Source organism: Macaca mulatta, chromosome 10 (genome assembly GCF_049350105.2).
Source record: "Macaca mulatta isolate MMU2019108-1 chromosome 10, T2T-MMU8v2.0, whole genome shotgun sequence".
NCBI lineage: Eukaryota > Metazoa > Chordata > Mammalia > Primates > Cercopithecidae > Macaca > Macaca mulatta.
Genome location: NC_133415.1, coordinates 100,229,281 through 100,251,574, shown reverse-complemented (window position 1 = coordinate 100,251,574; position 22,294 = coordinate 100,229,281). Strand labels below are relative to the sequence as shown.

Genomic DNA, 22,294 nt, shown 5'->3' with positions numbered 1-22,294 from the left:
AAAATAAAAATAAAAGGGAAGGTGGGTTGTGATACATTTTCATTCTGATGGCCTCACCAACACAGTGTGCAGTGAGACCCAGACAGATGGGATAAGTGCTTTATTTTTGTTTAGAGACCACAGCTTTTTAAAATATTCTCTAAGAAGCAGCAAGAAAATTCGCAATTTAATTTTGAGTTATCTTAAGCCATTTCATTTTTTAAAGTCCTCATGGAATGGTCATTCAATATTAAATACGAACTTTCTATTTCTAGAAGCATGTGAAAGATTGTTTTTGTTCTTTAATTAGAACAACAATATGTAAACTGTTTATGTAAAGGACCAGATAAATATTTTAGGCTTTTTGGGCTCCCCGTCACAATGACTCAAGTCTGCCAGTGTAAGGCAAAGCAACCACAGACAGAATGCAAATGAATAGGCAGGGCTGTGTTCCATTACACTTTATTTGTGGACACTGAAATTTGAATTTCACATAATTTTCTTTTATCACAAAATATTCTTTTTTCCCCCACCCCCTTCTCAAAATATTATTCCTTTTTGGGTTGTTTTCAACCATCCAAAAATGAGAAAACCCGGCCAGGTGTGGTGGCTGATGCCTGTAATCCCAGCATTTGGGGAGCTGAGCTGAAGAATCACCTGAGGCCATGAGTTCAAGACAAGCCCGGCCAACATGGTGAAACTCCGTCTCTACTAAAAATACAAAACTTAGCTGGGCGTGGTGGTGCATGCCTGTAGTCCCAGCTGCTCAAGAGGCTGAGGCAGGAGAATCGCTTGAACCCGGGAGGCAGAGGTTGCAGTAAGCCGAGATGGTGCCACTGCACTCCAGCCTGGGCAACAGAGCCAGACTCCATCTCAAAATAAAAAAAAAAGAAAAAAGAGAAAGAAAGGAAGAAAAAAGAGAAAGAAAGAGAGAGAGAGAGAGAAAGAAAGAAAGAAAGAAAGAAAGAAAGAAAGAAAGAAAGAAAGAAAGAAAGAAAGAAAGAAAGAAAGAAAGAAAGAAAATTTGCCTTTTTGAAACCAGCCAGAGCAACAAAGTGAAATGCCATCTCTATTAAAAACAAACATACAAACAAACAAAAAACTGAACTAAAAACCATTTGTACTCACTGGCCCGGCAAAGTAAAAGTATGTGGTAGGGAAATAAATTTACTTACCTTTTCACATTTTTATTTTGTTTTCTGAATGGGTAATAATTTCAGCTTGGTTCAGAATTCAAAAAGCACAAAGGAAAATATTTTCCGACTGAGACACTGAGGCACACGGTTTCCTATCCCAGAAATAAGTAATGGGTCCACTTTCTTATGGATACTTCCAGACATCGGCTATAAATATACAAATAATTATTTATATAAATTTATATATTTTTTTGACAAATCCATACTGTTCTGAATCTTGCTTTCTTCCCTTAATCTTAGAAGTCACTGTGGCACAGAACATAGCCACCTCACTAATTTTTCAGCTCATAATATTCCATTGAATAGATCAGGGATCAGCAAACAGGCTCATGGGCCAAATCTGGCCATTGCTTGTTTTTTGTAAATAAAGTTTTATTGGAACACAACTATGCCCATTCACTTATATATGATGTATGATGTATGACTACATTTTTTTTTTTTTTAAATGGAGTCTCGCCCTGTCGCCCAGGCTGGAGTGCAATGGTGCGATCTCAGCTCACTGGAACCTCTGCCTCCCAGGCTGAAGCAACTCTCCTGCCTCAGCCTCCCGAGTAGCTGGGATTGCAGGTGCCCAGTACCATGCTGGCTAATTTTTGTATTTTTGGTAGAGACGAGGTTTCGCTATGTTGACCAGGCTAGTCTCAAACTACTGACCTCAGGTGGTCCATCCGCCTCAGTCTCCCAAAATGCTGGGATTACAGACGTAATCCACAGCACCCAGTCTGTATGACTACTTTTGAGCAACAACTGCAGAGTTGAGTCGTTGTACCAGAGCCCTCTGGGTCTGCAAACCTAGAGTACTTACTATCTGGCCCATTATGTAAAAAGTTTGCTGACTCCAAGTATAGATGTTCTTCAGTGTACTCAAACATCACTTGATAATGAACAGTTAGTGTTCATTCCAAATGTTTGTGGTTACAGATAGAGCTGTGATTCTTACCGTGTCCATGTGTAATTGTCCACGTATGCAACTTTCTCGAATGTAGGATAAATCCTAGAAGCAGAATTACTGGGTCAAAAGGTATGTGCATTTGTAATTTTGATAGAAATTGTCAAGTAATTTCTAGAGGTTATATCAGTTTACATTTACTCCCACCAGCAGCAAATCAAAGCAATCAATTTCCCAACACATTTTCTGACTTAGTCTGTTATCAGGCTTTTCGATCTTTGTCAAAGTGGCAGGTTAAAAATGGCATGTAGGTATAATTTTAATTTTCATTTCTTTTATTGTGAATATATTTGTGTCCTAGGGCTGCAATGACAAATTATCAAAAACTTAGTAGCTTTAAACAACCAAAACGTGTTATTTCGCAGTTCCAGAGACTAGAAGCTCAAAATCAAGATGTCAGCGGGGCTGGACTCCCATCTAAACTTCTAGGGAAGATTCCTTCCTTGCCACCTGTACCTTCTAGAGGTTGACAGCAATTTTTGTTTTTCCTTGGCTTGTAGATGCATTACTCCACACTCTGCCTGCATCTTCACCTGCCTTCTCCCCTTGCATGTCCATATCTCTGTGTCCCAATTTTTCTCCTTTTTCCTTTTTTTTTTTTTTTTTTTTGAGACGGAGTGTCACTCTTGTCTCCCAGGCTGGAGAGCAATGGCACAATGTCCGTTCACTGCAACCTCCGCCTCCCGGTTCAAGCGACTCTCCTACCTCAACCTCCGGAGTAGCTGGAATTACAGGTACATGACACCACACCTGTCTAATGTTTGTATTTTTAGCAGAGACAGGGTTTCACCGTGTTGGCCAGGCTGGTTTTGAACTCCTGACCTCAAGTGATCCGTCCGCCGCGGCCTCTGGGAGTGCTGGGATTACAGGTGTGAGCCACGGCGCCCAGCCTAAATTTTAAAATATTAGACATCAAGTATGACGTACTACTCAGCCTTTGATTTCAGTTGCTTATTAAGTACATTTACACTATTTATGACACGAGCCTTTTCTTTCTCTTTTTCTCCCTTCCTTCCTCTTTTCTTCCTTCTTTCTTTGCTTTTCTCTTTCCTCCCTCCCTCCCTTCTTTCTTCCCTTCCTTCTTCACTCTCTCTCCCTTTCACTCTCTCTTCTTCTCTTTCTCTTCTTCCTCTTTTTTTTTTTTTTTTTTTTTTTAATGCTCCACTTCCTCAACATTCTTCCTTTACCCCAAGTTGCTGTTTCAGATCAGGAAGATTAAGAGGCCATAGATAACCTTTCTTAACTTTTCTGTAAATTATTTTTTATTTTTATTTTTTAAGACAGTCACTCTGTCACACAGCCTGGAGTGCAGTGGCACAATCTCGGCTCACTGCAGCCTCCGCCTCCGGGGTTCAAACAATTCTCCTGCCTCAGCCTCCCCAGTAGCTGGAAAAACAGGCGCAGGTCACTATGCCTGGCTAACCTTTGTACTATTAGTAGAGACAGGGTTTCGCCACATTGGCCAGGCTGGTCTCGAACTCCTGACCTCACATGATCCACCCACCTTGGCTTCCTAAAGTTCTGGGAGTACAGGCGTGATTCACCATACCCTGCAGTTTTCTGTGAATTATTATTCTGCAGGAAGTTCAACTTGATCAGATCCCGTTTGTCAGTGCAGAAGCCAAAACGAACCAATACACAACACGCACCAGGGTTTCTTAGCGCAAAGATGAGTGACAGAGCTCTCTCAACAATCCTTCAATAAAGAGATACTATACAGAAAGTGTTTAAGCCACAGCTTTAAATAAACAGTGAGCAATTGATCATCTCCCCTACTGTTTTTACACAATACATGATGGTTAAAAAAATTAGAGTGTTTCTTGAATAACTGGAAGTCGAATAATGTACTTATGTGTTACAAGAGTTTCCAGTTTCAATGCAAAAAAATATACCATAAATCGGCCGGGCGCGGTGGTTCACGCCTGTAATCCCAGCACTTTGGGAGGCTGAGGCGGGCAGATCACGAGGTCAGGAGATCGAGACCATCCTGGCTAACATGGTGAAACCCCGTCTCTATTAAAAATACAAAAAAATTAGCCGGGCGTGGTGGTGGGCACCTGTAGTCCCAGCTACTCGGGAGGCTGAGGCAGGAGAATGGCGTGAACCCGGGAGGCGGAGCTTGTAGTGAGCTGAGATGATGCCACTGCATTCCAGCCTGGGCAACAGAGTGAGACTCCGTCTCAAAAAAAAAAAAAAAAGGGAAAAAAAAAAGAAAATATACCATAAATCCATAATTATATTTTCCTTTTAAGATATGATACACAGGGCTAGGTGTGGTGGCTCACCCCTGTAATCTCAGTGCTTTGGGAGGCTGAAGTGGGAGGATCACCTGAGGGCAGGAGTTTGAAACCAGCCTGGGCAACATAGTGAGACTCCAATATGTACAAAAAATTAAAAAATTAGCCAAGCGTGATGGTGCCTGTTTATGGCTCCAGCTACTCAGCAGGCTGAGGTGAAAGAAGGAGTATCACCTGAGCCCAGGAGTTCAAGGTTACAGTGAGCTATGACTATGCTACTAGTCATAGTAGCATATGGAGACCTTGTCTCTAAAAAAAAAAAAAAAAAGATACAATGATACATTTTCAACATTTACATATAGTTCCATGACTTGAACCTGGTTGACACTGACCAGCTTAAGCTGACCAGTTTAAGATGAAGAGCATCCAATTGTTTTACATTCCATTAATTTTTGATGTGTTGGGAGGGAGAGGGGAAGACAGGCTTTCAAGATCTTCCTAATAAATGCATTCAGTTGAATAAATGTGCTCTGAGTTAGAACCACACCTTCTGAAAATCAAGAGCAGTCACGCAGGCTGGAGTGTCTCTGCCTGTGTGACTTTGAGTAAGTTACTTAGCTTCTCTGTGCCTCAGATTTCTTACCAGTAAGTAGGTGAAATAACAGTATCTGCCTATTGATACATGATATATAATGTTATTTTATATTTATAAATATGTATGTATCTATACAATATATAACAGTAAATATAGTAATGTAATATACAGTACACATGCATCTATACAGTATATATACTATATACAGTAATATAATGTTAATATTTTACTATTAACTATTACATATATTATAAAATATATTATACGTATAATATGTATTAATATAGTATATATTTAATAATACATAAATATATATATAAGTAGGTAGTGTTTAATAGCAATGGCTCAATTAATATTTATTATTCTTTTTTATTTTTATTTTTTATTTTATTTATTTTTTTTTTTTGAGATGGAGTCTCGCTCTGTCACCAGGCTGGAGTGCAGTGGCACGATCTTGGCTCACTGCAACCTCCGCCTCCCAGGTTCAAGCGATTCTCCTGCCTCAGTCTCCCGAGCAGCTGGAACTACAGGCACGCACCACCACGCCCAGCTAATTTTTGTATTTTTAGTAGAGACAGGGTTTCACCATGTTGGCCAGGATGGTCTTGATCTCTTAACCTCATGATTCGCCCAACTCGGCCTCCCAAAGTGCTGGGATTACAGGCATGAGCCACCACGCCCGGCTTTTATTTTCATTTTTTAACAGGACAGCGTCTTGCTATGTTGCCCGGGCTGATCCTGAACTCCTGGGCTTAAGCAATCCTCTGGTCTCAGCCTTCTAAAGTCCTGGGATTGCAGGCACGAGCCACCTCACCCAGCCTAATGTTTATTATTATTATTGGCATAGCAAGAGTTCTCACACCAGATCACAGCATTCTAACCTCCGTAACTGTCCCATGATGTTAGAAATGGACCATCACGCTGAGAAATGACCTTGTCGCAACCACATACTTGTATGGGCCCATTATCTCACATCCATACTTTTATCAAAAAACAAAAACAAGGCTGGGCGCGGTGGCTCAAGCCTGTAATCCCAGCACTTTGGGAGGCCGAGACGGGCGGATCACGAGGTCGGGAGATCAAGACCATCCTGGCTAACACGGCCCCGTCTCTACTAAAAAAAATACAAAAAACTAGCCAGGCGAGGTGGCGGGTGCCTGTAGTCCCAGCTACTCGGGAGGCTGAGGCAGGAGAATGGCGTAAACCCGGGAGGCGGAGCTTGCAGTGAGCTGAGATCCGGCCACTGCACTCCAGCCTGGGTGACAGGGCGAGACTCCGTCTCAAAAAAAAAAAAAAAAAACGGTGGGAGGATTGCTTGAGCCCAGGAGTTCAAGACCAGCCTGGGCTATAGTGAGACCCCCATCTCTATGAAAAACAAACAAACAAAAAAGTTTTCTGGCCAGGCACAGTGGCTCACACCTGTAATTCCAGCATTTTGGGAGGCCAAGATGGGAGGCTCACTTGAGCCCAAGAGTTTGAGACCACCGTGGACAACATAGTGAGACCTTGTCTCTATAAAAAACAAAAATTTTTTTAAAGTTTTTTGAGCACAAAGACCTTTATGCGATCATGTTAGATACTGGTAGTTGAAATGTCTACGTGTTTGAACTTGCTGGCTGTCAACCAGTTGAGAGAATGCAGACAAGGACATCTACAAGGTATATTGCTTAAGAACAACAAAGGAAGAGGGCTGAAGTTCATGCCACTGGGTTGCACATTCTATGAATTTTTCTTCTGTTTCTTCTGTTATAGAAATGCGCATGGGGTAGGCAAGGGGGTTGAAAAGTCAGAGATCAAGGATAGTTGTATGCCGGGTGCAGTGGCTCACTCCTGCCATCCCAGCACTTTGGGAGGCCAAGGTGGGCGATCACTTGAGGTCAGGAATTTGAGACCAGACTGGCCAACATGGAAAAACAACGTCTCTACTAAAAATACAAAAATTAGCAGGACAGGCTGGGCATGGTGGCTCACTCCTGTAATCCCAGCACTTTGGGAGGCTGAGGTGGGCGGATCACAAGGTCGGGAGATCAAGACCATCCTGGCTAACACGGTGAAACCCTGTCTCTACTAAAAATACAAAAAAAAAATTAGCCGGGCATGGTGGTGGGCTCCTGTAGTCCCAGCTACTTGGGAGGCTGAGGCAGAAGAATGGTGTGAACCCCTGAGGCAGAGCTTGCAGTGAGCTGAGATCGCGCCACTGCACTCCAGCCTGGGTGACAAAGCGAGACTCCATCACACACACACACGCACACACACACACACACAATTAGCTGGACATGATGGTGGGCACCTGTAGTCCCAGCTACTTGGGAGGTTGAGTCAGGAGAATCACTTGAACCCGGGAGGCAGAGGTTGCAGTGAACCGAGATCATGCCACTGCACTCCAGCCTGGGTAACAGAGCAAGACTCTGTCTCAAAGAAGGGAAGGGGAGGGGAGGGGAGGGGAGGGGAGGGAAGGGGAGGGAGAAAAAGATAGTTGTGCTCAGCAGAGCCCAGTAATAAGGCCTTGAAGCTCGAGGCTTATGAGCATCATTCATGGAGTGAGGAGAAAGGTCACAGTCTTAGCTCCACATACAACCTGCTGTGGCACCTTTGAAAAGCCACTTAACCCCTCTGAGCCTTCATCTTGGTCTGGGGTCAGTGGTCCCACAAAACAGTCTCTGGGAGGGAGATTTGTACTAGAATATTTATTGGAGAGTGCTCTGGAAAACAACACCTATGATGGGACGAGGGAAGGAGGATTGGGCAGAGAGGAATTTGTGATGCAATCTCAACGAAGGCTGAGATGGCCCTCAGAGATATTCCAAACTGAGGTCAGGGGTCTGGGCCTTTGTGCTCCTGTATTAACCAGGCACTGGATACATCAGTGGTTCCTAATGCAGGGAGGGGGAGAATTTTGCCTCCCAGGGGATATTTGGTGATGTTCAGAGGTTCAGAGATATTTTTGGTTGTTGTAATAGGAGAAGGGGTCCAGCCTGGCCAACATGGTGAAACCCCGACTCTACTAAAAATACAAAACTTAGCTGGGCGTGGTGGCACACGCTTGTAATTCCAGCTAATTCAGAGTCTGAGGCAGGAGAATTGAATTGCTTGAACTCGGGAGGTGGAGGTTGCAGTGAGCCAAGATCACACCACTGCACTCTGGCCTGGGGGACAGAGTAAGACTGTCTCAAAAAAAAAAAAAAAAAAAAAAAAAGGAGGGGACTGCTAGCATCTAGTGGGTAGGACTGCTAGCATCTAGTGGGTAGGACTGCTAGCGTCTAGTGGGTAGGACTGCTAGCATCTAGTGGGTAGGACTGCTAGCATCTAGTGGGTAGGACTGCTAGCATCTAGTGGGTAGGACTGCTAGCGTCTAGTGGGTAGGACTGCTAGCATCTAGTGGGTAGGACTGCTAGCATCTAGTGGGTAGGACTGCTAGCATCTAGTGGGTAGAGGCCAGGGATGCTGCCATGCATGCTACAGGGCATAGGACAGTTCCCCCAACCCCTGCTACAAAGCAGTGATGTCAACAGTGCAGAGGCTTCTCAAGCAGAAAGGCTGTTGAACAAGGCAGCTTCCTTCAGCTAAGAGCAATTTCTGAAGAGGGACTCATCAGAGTGTGAGGCAGCAGCAGCCAACACTCCTGTCAGCTGGGGGAATGCATGCTGTGTCCTGCAGAGGGAAGGTGGACGGCGGATCACAGCATCCCATTTTTTTTTTTTTTTAAATCAGGCAGCCTCCCAGACCAGAATAGTTTCAGAGAGACTCCTCCCCGCCACATCATTTTTTTTTTTCAGTCCCTGTTTAATTACACAAATAATACTTGAATCCTATCTGCTTATAAAAATTGAAATAGGGAGGCCGAGGCGGGTGGATCACAAGGTCAGGAGATGGAGACCATCCTGGCTAACACAGTGAAACCCCATCTCTGCTAAAAGATACAAAAAATTAGCCGGGCGTGGTGGCAGGCGCCTGTAGTCCCAGCTATTTGGGAGGCTGAGGCAGGAGAATGGCATGAACCCGAGAGGCAGAGCTTGCAGTGAGCCGAGATCTCACCACTACACTCCAGCCTGGGCGACAGAGCGAGACTCCATCTCAAAAAAAAAAAAAAAAAAATTGAAATGATCCAGTTTCTCAACTTCAGTACCATTGCCATTTTAGGCTGGATAATTCTTTGTTGTGGGGGCTGTGCTAAGCATTGTGGACGATTTTGCAGTATCCCTGGCCTTGATCCACTGGATGCTAGTAGTACCCTCCTCCATCTCAACCATTTGTGATAACCCAAAATATCTTCAGACATTGCCCAATACTCCTAGAGAGCAGAATCAACTACTTTGGGCACACTGCCTATGGAGTAGCCCTGCTCTGCAAAAAGCAAGAGAAAAAAAAAAAAAAAGTAGAATCACCCCCACCTGAGAATCATTCTAGGTAAATCTGAAGTAGCCTTCAACTACAATTCCCAATCTCAGGCCCTTTCCCTGAAGTAACCACTGTCGTAGGTTTTAGGTAGATCCTTCCAAAAAAAAATTTTTTTTTTTTTTTGAGACAGGATCTTGCTTGGTCACCCAGGCTGGAGAGCAGTAACGTGATCTCTGCTCACTGCAACCTCTGCCTCCCACGTTTTAGTGATCCTTCCACCTCAGCGTCTCAAGTAGCTGGGACTACAGGTGCTTGCTACCACACCCAGGTAATTTAAAAAAATGTTTTTTGGAGAGATGAGATCACATTATGTTGCCCAGGCTGGTGTTGAACTCATGGGCTCAAGCCATCCTTCTGCCCGGGCCTCCCAAAGCACTGGGATTACAGGTGTGAACCATTGTGCCCAGCCTCCAACATTCTCAGTACACATTTACATAGGTACATAACTGCCCAGTAGGTTCTCCTTGCCCACTGCCCAGATAGAGCCAATTTATTTTTTTTATTTTTTTTATTTTTTTTATTTTTTTGAGACGGAGTCATGCTCTGTCGCCCAGGCTGGAGTGCAGTGGCCGGATCTCAGCTCACTGCAAGCTCCGCCTCCCAGGTTTACGCCATTCTCCTGCCTCAGCCTCCCGTGTAGCTGGGACTACAGGCGCCCGCCACCTCGCCCAGCTAGTTTTTTGTATTTTTTAGTAGAGGCGGGGTTTCACCGTGTTAGCCAGGATGGTCTCGATCTCCTGACCTCGTGATCCGCCCGTCTCGGCCTCCCAAAGTGCTGGGATTACAGGCTTGAGCCACCGCGCCCGGCCAGAGCCAATTTATTAAGACAGGAGAGTTGTAACAGAGAAAGAGTTTAATATGCTTAGAGTTGGCTAAGCAGGAGACTGGAGTTTTATTACTACTCAAATCAACCACCCCCAAAATTTGAAGGCTAGGGTTATTCAAGGATAGGAGGCAGGAGGCTAGGGAATGGGTGCTGCTGATTGGTTGGGGATGCAATCACAGGCTGTGGAAAACAGTCCTTGTATACTGAGTCTGCTTCTGGGTAGGGGCCACAGAGGAGTTGCTCATCCAGGTGGAGTTACCTGCTGGTCAGAAATGCAAAAATCTGAAAAGATATCTTGGAAAGTCAATCTTAGGTTTTTGTTTTTGGGGTTTTTTTTGTTTGGTTGGTTGGTTGGTTTTGTTTTTTGTTTTTGTTTTGTTTTGTTTTGTTGAGACAGGGTCTCACTCTGTCACCCAGGCTGGAGTGCAGTTGTTGATCATGGCTCACTACAGCCTCTACCACCCAGGCACAAGCGGACCTCCTGCCTCAGCCTCCCAAGTAGCTGGGACCACAGGTGTGCACCACCACGACTGCTATTTTTGTTTTGTTTTCTGTAGAAACAGGGACTCCCTATGTTGCCCAGGCTGTCTTGAACTCCTGGACTCAAGCAATTCTGCCTTGGCACACAAAATGCTGGGAGTACTGGTGTGAGCCACCCCGCCTGGCCCCAATCTTAGGTTTTATAATAGTGATGTTATTTACAGGACTAATCGGGAAAGTTACAAATCTTGTGACCTCCGGAACAATGGCTGGTAATTATTTAACTATGCCTACGTTTTAGCAGAATTCAGACCCCTTTTATAGTCTTAAACTTGCGGCTTTTTATTAGTTTTATAAAGGCAGTTTAGTTTAGGGAAGAGCTATTATCATTTAAACTATGAACTAAATTTCTCCCAAAGTTAGCTCAGTCCACACTCAAGAGTGACCAAGGGCAGTTTGGAGTTTAAAAACAAGATGGGGACCAGACGTGGTGGCTCATGCTTGTAATCCCAACACTTTGGGAGGCTGAGGCGGGTGGATCACAAGGTCAGGAGTTTGATACCAGCCTGACCAACATGATGAAACCCTGTCTCTACTAAAAATACAAAAATTAGCCAGATGTGGTGGTGAGCACCTGTAATCCCAGCTACTCAGGAGGCTGAGGCAGGAGAGTTGCCTGAACCTGAAAGGCAGAGGTTGCAGTGAGCGGAGATTGTGCCACTGCACTCCAGCGTAGGTGGTAGAGCGAGACTCCTTCTCAAAAAAAAAAAAAAAAAAAAAAAGGGGGATGGGACGTGGTGACTCACACCTGTAATCCCAGCACTTTGGAAGGCTGAGGCAGGCAGATCACCTGAGGACCTGAGGTCAGGCATTCAAGACCAGCCTGGCCAGCCTGGCCAACATGGTAAAACCCTGTGCCTACTAAAAATACAAAAATTTGCCAGCTATGGTGGCCCATGTCTGTAATCCCAGCAACTTGGGAGGCTGAGGCAGGAGAATCATCTGAGCCTGGGAGGCAGAAGTTGCATTGCCGGGCGCGGTGGCTCACACCTGTAATCCCAGCACTTTGGGAGGCCGAGGCAGGCGGATCACAAGGTCAGGAGATCGAGACCACGGTGAAACCCCGTCTCTACTAAAAATACAAAAAATTAGCCGGGCGCGGTTGTGGGCGCCTGTAGTCCCAGCTACTCGGGAGGCTGAGGCAGGAGAATGGCGTGAACCCGGGAGGCGGAGCTTGCAGTGAGCCGAGATCGCGCCACTGCACTCCAGCCTGGGCGACAGAGCGAGACTCCGTCTCAAAAAAAAAAAAAAAAAGAAGTTGCATTGAGCCAAGATCACACCACCGCACTCACTCAAGCATGGGGGACAGAGCGAGACTCTGTCTAAAAAGAAAAAAAAAAAAAAAAGCAAGATGGGGTTGGATAGGTCAGATCTCTTTTACTGTCATAATTTTCACATTGTTATTATTTTTACAAAGGTGGTTTCAGATAGATATGTAGTCCATAGTAAGTATAGAATGTCTTTTTTTTTTTACGTAAGTGTAAAAATGTAAATACCATACATATCTTTTTCTTTCTTTCTTTCTTTTTGAGACGGAGTCTTACTCTGTCACCCAAGCTGGAGTGCAACGGTACAATCTCTGCTCACTGCAACCTCCACCTCCCCAGTTCAAGTGATTCTCCTGCCTCAGACTCCAAAGTAGCCGGGATTACAGGCATGCACCACCACATCCAGCTAATTTTTGTATTTTTCATAGAGAAAGGGTTCACCATGTTGGCCAGGCTGGTCTTGAACTCCTGACCTGAGGTGATCCACTGCCTTGACCGCCCAAATTGCTGGAATTACAGGCATGAGCCACCACGCCCAGCCACATATATTTTTCTATAGATAGTTTTTCATTTAAAAACTTGTGATTATCTTTTTTTTTTTTTTTTTTTTTTGAGATGGAGTCTTGCTCTGTCACCCAGGCTGGAGTGCAGTGGCGCTATCTTGGCTCACCTCAGCCTCCACCTCCTGGATTCAAGCGATTCTCCTGCCTCAGCCTCCCTAGTAGCTGGGACTACAGGTGCAAGCCACCATGCCTGGCTAAGTTTTATATTTTTAGTAGAGATCAGGTTTTGCCATGTTGGCCAGGCTGGTCTCAAACTCCTGACCTCAGGTGACCACCCCGCCTCTGCCTCCCAAAGTGCTGGGATTACAGGTGTGAGTCACCACATCCCCCTTTTTTTTTTTTTTTTTTTTTTTTGAGACTGGGTCTCCCTGTGTCATCCAGGCTGGAGTGCAGTGGCATGATTATAGCTCACTGCAGCCTCAAACTCCTGGGCTCAAGCAATCCTTCCAAGTTGTTGGGACTACAGATGCATGTCACCACACCCAGCTTGCTCACTCTTACAGATACTGAGGATAGGCCGGGCGCGGTGGCTCAAGCCTGTAATCCCAGCACTTTGGGAGGCCGAGGCGGGCGGATCACAAGGTCAGGAGATCGAGACCACAGTGAAACCCCGTCTCTACTAAAAATACAAAAAAAAAATTAGCCGGGCGTGGTGGCGGGCGCCTGTAGTCCCAGCTACTCAGGAGGCTGAGGCAGGAGAATGGCGGGAACCCGGGAGGCGGAGCTTGCAGTGAGCCGAGATCGCGCCACTGCACTCCAGCCTGGGCAACAGTGTGAGACTCCGTCTCAAAAAAAAAAAAGATACTGAGGATACAGAAGTGAACAATACCAGACTTCTACACAGGGAGGGTTTTGTTTTGTTTTTTGTTTTGTTTTGTTTTGAGACAGAGTCACTTTGTAGCCCAGGCTGGGAGTGCAGTGGTGGGATCTTGGCTCACTGCAACCTCTGCCTCCCAGGTTAAAGTGATTCTCCTGCCTCAGCCTCTGAAGTAGCTGGGATTACAGGCACGCACTACCATGCCCAGCTAATTTTTGTAGTTTTAATAGAGACAGGGTTTCACCATGTTGACCTGGCTGGTGTTGAACTCCTGATCTGTAGTGATCCGCCCGCCTTGGCCTCCCAAAGTGCTGGGATTACAGGCGTGAGCCACTGGGCCCGGCCGTACACAGAGAGTTTTAATTCTTGCGCAGTAGATAACATAAATAAAATACAAAAGACAATTATAAAACATAATTTTGACCAGGCACGGTGGCTCCCGCCTGTAATCCCAGCACTTTGGGAGGCCAAGGCAGGCAGATCATGAGGTCGGGAGTTCGAGACCAGCCTGGCCAATGTGGTAAAACCCCATCTCTACTAAAAATACAAAAATTAGCCAGGCATGGTGGCACGTGCCTGTAGTCCCAGCTACTTGGAAGGCTGAGGCAGAAGAATCGCTTGAACCCAGGAGGCGGAGGTTGCTGTGAGCTGAGATCATACCACTGCACTCCAGCCTGGGTGACAGAGCGAGACTCTGTCTCAAAAAAAAAACAAAAAACAAAAACCATAATTTTGTAAAATAACAGAATGTCATATAACATACTAACATGTCCGGGCGCAGTGGCTCACGTCTGTAATCCCAGCACTTTGGGAGGCTGAGGCGGGTGGATCACAAGGTCAGGAGATCGAGACCATCCTGGCTAAAACGGTGAAACCCCGTCTCTACTAAAAATACAAAAACTTAGCCGGGCGCGGAGGCGGGCGCCTGTGGTCCCAGCTACTCGGGAGGCTGAGGCAGGAGAATGGCGTCGGCCCGGGAGGCGGAGCTTGCAGTGAGCCGAGATCGCGCCACTGCACTCCAGCCTGGGCGACAGATCGAGACTCCGTCTCAAAAAAAAAAAATAAAATAAAAAATAAAACATACTAACATAACAATATATACTACATGATAATGCAACTACTAAGTCTGTGGGCAAAATGATTGACTTTTGCCAGTCATGGTTTTCTGGACCCAAACCTCTTGCTGCTTGAAGGCCCTTTTTTTTTTTTTTTTTTTTTTTTTTTTTTTTTTTTTTGAGACAGAGTCTCACTCTTTCACCCAGGCTGGAATGCAGTGGTGCAATCTCGGCTCACTGAAACCTCCACCTCCCAGGTTCAAGTGATTCTCCTGCCTTAGCCTCCTGAGTAGCTGGGACTACAGGTGTGTGCCACCACACCTGGCTAATTTTTGTATTTTTGGTAGAGACAGGGTTTTACCACGTTGACCAGGGTGGTCTTGAACTCCTGAAACTCCTGACCTTAGGTGATCCCCCCGCCTTGGCCTCCCAAAGTGCTGGAATCACATGCGTGAGCCACCGCTCCAGGCCTGAAGGCCCTATTTTCTAGGACGAATTCAGTTGAGAAATCTGAGTATAGATAGCCCTGCTTACAAGAAGATCAAACATCCAGTTGCTTACAGCAGCCTTCGGGTTATGTTTCAGGATGTGACTGCAGGTTAAAAGCCCTGGGGAAGGTGAGATTTCCATGTCAGGTCATTAGCACTTGTTAGCAGTCTCCCTTTTTACGAAAGTGCCCAGGGAATGGCTTACTAACTCCCTCTTTCATTAAATCTGATCATCACCATTAATTAACATGGCCACTATGGAAATATAATCGGAGCATTTCAGAATCAAAGACGGATTGAAACAAGTTTAAGGAAAGGCTTTCAGACTGGAAGCCTTAATGGCTGAGAACGCACGGCCTTTACTCTAAGATGACAGGAAAATATTAATTCCAGGAGGGAACCGGTTTGGAAGCGGAGAAGGTTAAGCCAGGGCTCGCCATTCTGTTATGTTGAAAGGTATCAACATATGTCTAGGTCTGTTGCTTATTGCTTGTAATATATTACATTTTTCTCCAGGCTATTTAGCTCTTGACATTTAAAAATAGTTTAGTTTGCTCTTTTGCCTGGAAAACAATTGTGCCATCCAATCAATTTTTTTATGTTTCAGAACGTGTTCCTCCGTTCTCCCCATCAATACCATCAATATTACCCATGGTATTATTCAGGCCTTAATTGTTGTTGGAATTTTAAGTGTCATAATAAGCAACATCCTCTTCCATCACCTGAATTCAGAATAGATTGAAAGACAAATGCTTATCTCAGAGAGAGAACAAATGATCACCATTATCCCCAACAATGCTGGCTGGAGAATATGGCTTTTGGTGTGTGGACAAGCGAGCTTGCAAGCATTCCACCCCAAATGTGACTTACCTTGTTCATCATTTAGGGTACTGCCAGGGTCATGGACAGAGAAGCTCCAAATCTTGATGGTTTGATGCAATCACTTAATTCTTGCTCCTATAAATTTCACAATAGGAGTTCCTGATCAATGGAGCTCCTCCTCCACCAGGTACAGATTCAGGGATCCATGTTCCTGAACACCTATCTTGTGGCTCCACTGTATAACACTTGGCTTCCAAGGATGCTTATCTGTACCAAGCCAGAAAGTGTGTGAGCCAGCGGGAACTCTGGAGAGAGAGTGTTCTGGGCAGACAGAGGGAAGTACAGGTGCAAAGGGAATGTGTGCAAGCCAGCAGGAGACAGCGTGGGTGGAGTAGAAAGTGACTGGGAGGGTGGGAGGAGGCTTTTAGAAGGATAAGACAGAAATGGTCCCTGACTTCTCTAGAGGCAAGACATTGACACTGAACTAACACAAGGAGTGAAATGCACCAAATGGGGACCCAGAGGAGAACATGGCTCTATTTAAAAGAGGCAGTCATGGCCGGGTGCGATGGCTCACGCCTGTAATCCCAGCACTTTGGGAGGTGAGGCGGGTGGATCATGAGGCCAGGAGTTCAAGATCAGCCTGGCAGATATGGTGAAACCCCGTCTCTACTAAAAAAATAAAAATTAGCTGCGTGTGGTGGCATGCACCTGTAGTCCCAGTTGCTCTGGAGGCTGAGGCAGGAGAATTGCTTGAACCTGGGAAGCGGAGGTTGCAGTGAGCTGAGATTGTGCCACTGCACTCCAGTCTGGGAGACAGAGTGAGACTGTCTCAAAACAAATAAATAAAATAAAAAATAAAAAAGGCAGTCACTTCTCATTTCAACCAAGAGCTGCAAGGCAGGGACGTGGGCCCAATGTGGCCCGATCCTCTGATTTTCTTAAGATTAGAAATTCGGAGGAGACAGGTCTCAGAAAGTCATTTGTGACCGGGCACAGTGGCTCACACCTGTGATCCCAACACTTTGGGAAGCTGAGGCAGGCACATCACTTGAACCCAGGAGTTCAAGACCAGCCTGGGCAACAAAGTGAGACTTCATCTCTACAAAAAAATAAAATAATTTGCCAGGTATGGTGGCATATACCTGTTATCTTAGCTACTAGGGAGGCTGAGACTGGAGGATCACCTGAGCCCAGGAGTTCAAGGCTGCAGTGAGCTGTGTTCACACCACTGCACTCCAGCCTGGGCAAATTAATTAATAATTATTAATTAAATTTTTTTTTTTGAGATGAAGTCTCACTCTGTCGCCCAGGCTGGAGTGCAGTGGCGTGATCTTGGCTCACTGCAAGCTCTGCCTACAGGGTTCACGCCATTCTCCTGCCTCAGCCTGCCGAATAGCTGGGACTACAGGCATCCACCACCACACCCGGCTAATTTTTTGTATTTTTAGTACAGACAGGGTTTCACTGTGTTAGCCAGGATGGTCTCGATCTCCTGACCTCGTGATCCACCTGCCTCGGCCTCCCAAAGTGCTGGGATTACAGGTGTGAGCCACTGCACCCGGCCAATTAAGTTTTTTTGAGACAGAATCTCACTCTGTTGCCTAGGCTGGCATGCAGTGGCACAATCTCAGCTCACTGCAGCCTCTGCCTTCCAGGTTCAAGCGATTCTCTGCTTTGGCCTCCTGAGTAGCTGGGATTACAGGCACCCGCCACCACGCCTGCCTAATTTTTGTATTTTTAGTAGAGATGGGGTTTCACCATGTTGCCCAGGCTGGTCTCAAACTCCTGACCTCAAGTGATCAGCCCGCCTCAGCCTCCCAAAGTGTTGGGATTACAGGCATGAGCCACTGCACCCAGCCCTAATTATTAATTAATTTCATAAATAAGGCCGGGCGCGGTGGCTCACGCCTGTAATCCCAGCACTTTGGGAGGCCGAGGCGGGCGGATCACAAGGTCAGGAGATCGAGACCACGGTGAAACCCCGTCTCTACTAAAAATACAAAAAATTAGCCGGGCGCGGTTGTGGGCGCCTGTAGTCCCAGCTACTCGGGAGGCTGAGGCAGGAGAATGGCATGAACCCGGGAGGCGGAGCTTGCAGTGAGCCGAGATCGCGCCACTGCACTCCAGCTTGGGCGACAGAGCGAGACTCCGTCTCAAAAAAAAAAAAAAAAAAAAAAAAAATTAATTTCATAAATAAGAGAAAGTCATTTGTGGCCGGGCACGGTGGCTCATGCCTGTAATCCCAGCACTTTGGGAGGCCAAGGTGGGCAGACCCCTTGAGGCCAGGAGTTCAAGACCAGCCTAGCTAACATGGTGAAACCCCATCTCTACTAAAAATACAAAAATTAGCTGGATGTGGTGGCACACACCTGTAATCCCAGCTAGTTGGGCGGTTGAGGCAGAGAATTCATTTAACCTGGCTGGCAGAGGCTGCAGTGAGCCAGGATCACGCCACTGCACTGCAGCCTGCGCAAAGGAGTGAGACTCTGTCTCAAAACAAACAAACCCGTAGTATCTTCTACCTTTCCCTGCCTCATTTTCTCCTTCCTCCACTGGGGCCTGCTGGAACCACTTCCCACATGAACTATTGCATGGAGTCTTTGTCCCTGATCAGCTTCTGCAGGAACTCAACCCAAGACACCACCTTACTGAAGCTCCCACCTGCCACCCCAGCTGGGGGCTGAAAGTAGGAGCCAGAGAGAGGCTGCGGAGTGGGAGGAGGTTGGACTTTCCCAGCTGAAAAGCAGATGCCCACAGCACCCAGGGCCTCTCAGAGGATGAGAGAAGCCCAAGGCACTTCTGGTTTTTAAAGTTCTCACTTAATGAAAAAGAAAAAAGCAGAAAAACCAAATAGGGTTCACCAACACTGTGGGTTTTTTTTTTTTTTTTTTTTTTGAGACAGAGTTTTGCTCTTTTTGCCCAGGCTGCAGTGCAATGGCATGATCTCGGCTCACCGCAACCTCCGCCTCCCGGCTTCAAGCGATTCTCCTGCCTCAGCCTCCCGAGTAGCTGGGATTACAGGCATGCGCCACCACCCCAGCTAATTTGAGACAGGGTCTTGCTTTGTTACCTAGGCTGGAGGACAGTGGTGGGACCACAGCTCACTGCAGCCTCGATTTCTCAGGCTTAAGCAAACCTCTTGCCTCAGCCTTCTGAGTAGCTGAGACTACAGGTGTGCACCATGACACCTGGCTAATTATTTTGTTTGTTTTTTGTAGAAATGGGGGTTTGGGGCCGGGCACGGTGGCTCACGCCTGTAATCCCAGCACTTTGGGAGGCCGAGGTGGGCGAACCACCTGAGGTCAGGAGTCCAAGACCAGCCTGGCCAACATGGTGAAACCCCCATCTCTACTAAAAATAGAAAAGTCAGCTGGATGTGGTGGCAGGTGCATGTAATCTCAGCTACTCAGGAGGCTGAGGCAGGAGAATCGCTTGAACCCAGGAGGCGGAGGTTGCAGTGAGCTGAGCTCACTCCACTGCATTCTAGCCTGGGCAACAGAGTCAGACTGTCTTTAAAAAAAAAAAAAAAAAATGAAATGGGGGTTTTGCCTTGTTGCCCAGGCTGGTCTCGAAATCCTGGGCTCAAGTGAGTTTCCCACCTCAGCCTCCCAAAGTACTGGGATTACAGGCATGAACCATTGCCCTCCCAGCTCTGAGATCTTATTTCTAGTCCCTCTGTGCAGAGAGGGAGTGCTCAGAGAAGTGCAGCAGGAGGGACAGGGAAGATAAGGGTGCTGGAAATCATTCCTCCTCCTCTCTGCTTGCCCTTCCTTCTCCTAGGCCCCTCTAGTTGAGCATCTTAATCTGATTCTACAGAGTAATGTAGTTAGGGGCATCCCTCTCTTCCTGCCCCAGGTCTCCCAGCACACATCTTTCCTGAAATTGACAGAAGGAAGCAAGAGCCCATCTGGGACACAGGGCAGAAACGCACAGTGCCGTCTCCATGCAGACAAGCAAAGCCACCTGGTTTGAGTGGCCTTCGTGGTCAGGAACCACCCCTTCCCTGTATCTCATAATGTAAGCGGCCATTTTAACCCACCTGTAAGATACTGGTTAACTCATTTGGGAAACCCAGTTTGCTGCTGTGTTCTCAGCTGTGCCTGGAACAGCCCCTCTCTTCAGGTGATGACAGACGGTGGTAGTTTGGTTTTATGGCTCTGATTTAAGAACTGCTTAAACTGATGCCTGCTTTCACCCCAGCACCGCCTTCCTTTTGAGCTCCTACTACGTGGGGACAATTTGCATATTAAGAAAGAGGTAGTGTGGGCACAGCAGCTTATGCCTGTAATCCTACCACTTTGGGACCCAGAGGCAGGAGGATCGCTTGAGGCCAGAAGTCCAAGACCAGCCTGGGCAACATAGTGAGACCCCTGTCAATAAAAAATTTAAAAATTAGCCAGTTGGCTGGGTGCGGTGGCTCAAGACTGTAATCCCAGCACTTTGGGAGGCTGAGATGGGCGGATCACGAGGTCAGGAGTTCGAGACCATCCTGGCTAACACGGTGAAACCCCGTCTCTACTAAAAATACAAAAAACTAGCTGGGCGTGGTGGCGAGCGCCTATAGTCCCAGCTACTCCAGAGGCTGAGGCAGGAGAATGGCGTAAACCCGGGAGGTGGAGCTTTCAGTGAGCTGAGATCAGCCACTGCACTCCAGCCTCGGCCACAGAGTCAGACTCCGCCTCAAAAAAAAAAAAAAAATTAGCCAGTTGTGGTCAGGCGCGGTGGCTCATGACTGCAATCCCAGAACTTTGGGAGGCCTAGGAGGGCATATCTCCTGAGGTCAGGAGTTCGACACCAGCCTGGTCAACATGGTGAAACCCAGTCTCTATTTAAAATACAAAAAAAAAAAAAAAAAAAAAAAGCCAGGCGCTATGGCTCACATCTGTAATCTGAACACTTTGGGAGGCTGAGGTGGACAGATCACGAGGTCAGGAGTTGAGACCAGCCTGGCCAACATGGTGAAACCCACCTCTACTAAAAATACAAAAATTAGCTGGGCATGGTGGCTCGCACCTGTAGTCCCAGCTACTTGGGATGCTGAGGCAGAAGAATCACTTGGACCCAGGATGGGGAGGTTGCAGTGAGCCAAGATCGCACCACTGCATTCCCGCCTGGGTGACAGAGAGAGACTCCATCTCAAAAAAAAAAAAAAATAGCTGAGCGTGGTGGCAGGCATCTGTAATCCCAGCTACTAGGGAGGCTGAGGCAGGAGAATCGCTTGAACTCACGAGGCAGAGGTTGCAGTGACCCGAGATCACACCATTGCACTCCAGCCTGGGTGACAGAGTGAGACCCAGTCTCGAAAAATAAATAAATAAAAATTAGCCAGTTGTGGTGGCACATGCCTGTGGTCCCAGCTACTCAGGAGGCTGAGGTGGGAGGATTGCTTGAGCCCAGAAGGTCAAGGCTGCAGTGAGCTGTGATCACACAACTGCACTCCAGCCTGGGTGACAGAGCGAGCAAGATCCTGCCTAAAAAAAAAAAAAAGAAAGAAAGAAGGAAGAAAGGGAGGGACAGAGGGAGGGAGGGAGCATTTAACAGTGCAGGGGCTGAGGGCAGGCTGGCCAATGAGAAAGTTACCTGTGAAGAAAGAAGGGAGGGAGAGATTCTTGGTCCTGTCTGATGGTCTCAGGGCTAAGGGAGGGAGGATGCTGGGAATTAAATGGAAAGAACATCTTGAACTAGAAACATTTTATTTCCTGGATTTTCACATCAAGTGTGCATGATAAAAAAAAATGTGGATGATTATTCTTGCTGTTATAGGAACCGGAGTTCACAATAAAATGAGGGCAAACTGCCTCTTTACCACCTCCATGAATACTGTCATCAATAACTGTGGGGATTTTTTTTTTTTTTTTTTGCTTTTCCTGATCACTGTGTCATTCCTTTCCCGGGTGCATAAAGTGATGACTGTTGAGGCAATGCAGTGAGTGGTAATGTACATGGCAATGTTACTGTGCCAGAATCATAAAGGATTTGATTTTTCCTTGGAAAGGTAGTAATTATTGTGGCATGAATCATCTTTTTCTCGAACTTTTGCCTAATATTTTGGGAGGCTATTTCATACTTTTCCAAATGTTTGTATTCATTTTCCTATTTGATCCCTACTGCAAATAGGGAGAAATCTTTGTCTTAGTATAATATTCTTTGACCTCAGCTCTAGACAAAAGCACTATCCTACCAACCGGTGCATTTAACAAAGATCAGCGAGCGTTAAACAAAGACCAGCCAGCACCTTATATGATTCAGGGTCACTACCCTCATAGTGCCTTGGCTTTACTTCAAAGGGATCTGTACTTGGAGAGAAAAGTCAACTACCTAGACCTCTGTTCCTTCCTTGACAGAACAAGTTTCTCCTTCTGCCCAAAGCCAAGCCTTGCCTGTCTTTCTCTTTCTTTCTTTCTTTCAATCTCTCTCTCCTTCCTTCCTTCCTTCCCTCCCTCCTCCCCCTTCCTCCCTTCCTTCTTTCCTTCCTTCCTCCCTTCCTTTCTTCCTTCCTTCCTTCTCTGTCTTTTCTTTTTAACAGGGTCTTGCTCTGTCGCCCAGGCTTAGAATGCA

General features: G+C 46.4%; 1 long non-coding RNA gene across 1 annotated transcript; it reads right to left on the bottom strand.

Moving 5' to 3' along the window:
- Nucleotides 1-1,163: 1,163 nt before the first annotated feature.
- LOC144332186 (uncharacterized) lies at nucleotides 1,164-19,950 on the bottom strand. The gene is made up of 4 exons (XR_013400017.1): nucleotides 19,776-19,950; nucleotides 15,782-15,868; nucleotides 2,116-2,169; nucleotides 1,164-1,322 (listed from the first exon to the last, which is right to left on the bottom strand). It is a non-coding gene; the product is annotated as an uncharacterized LOC144332186 (long non-coding RNA).
- Between the last annotated feature and the right edge of the window lie 2,344 nt (nucleotides 19,951-22,294).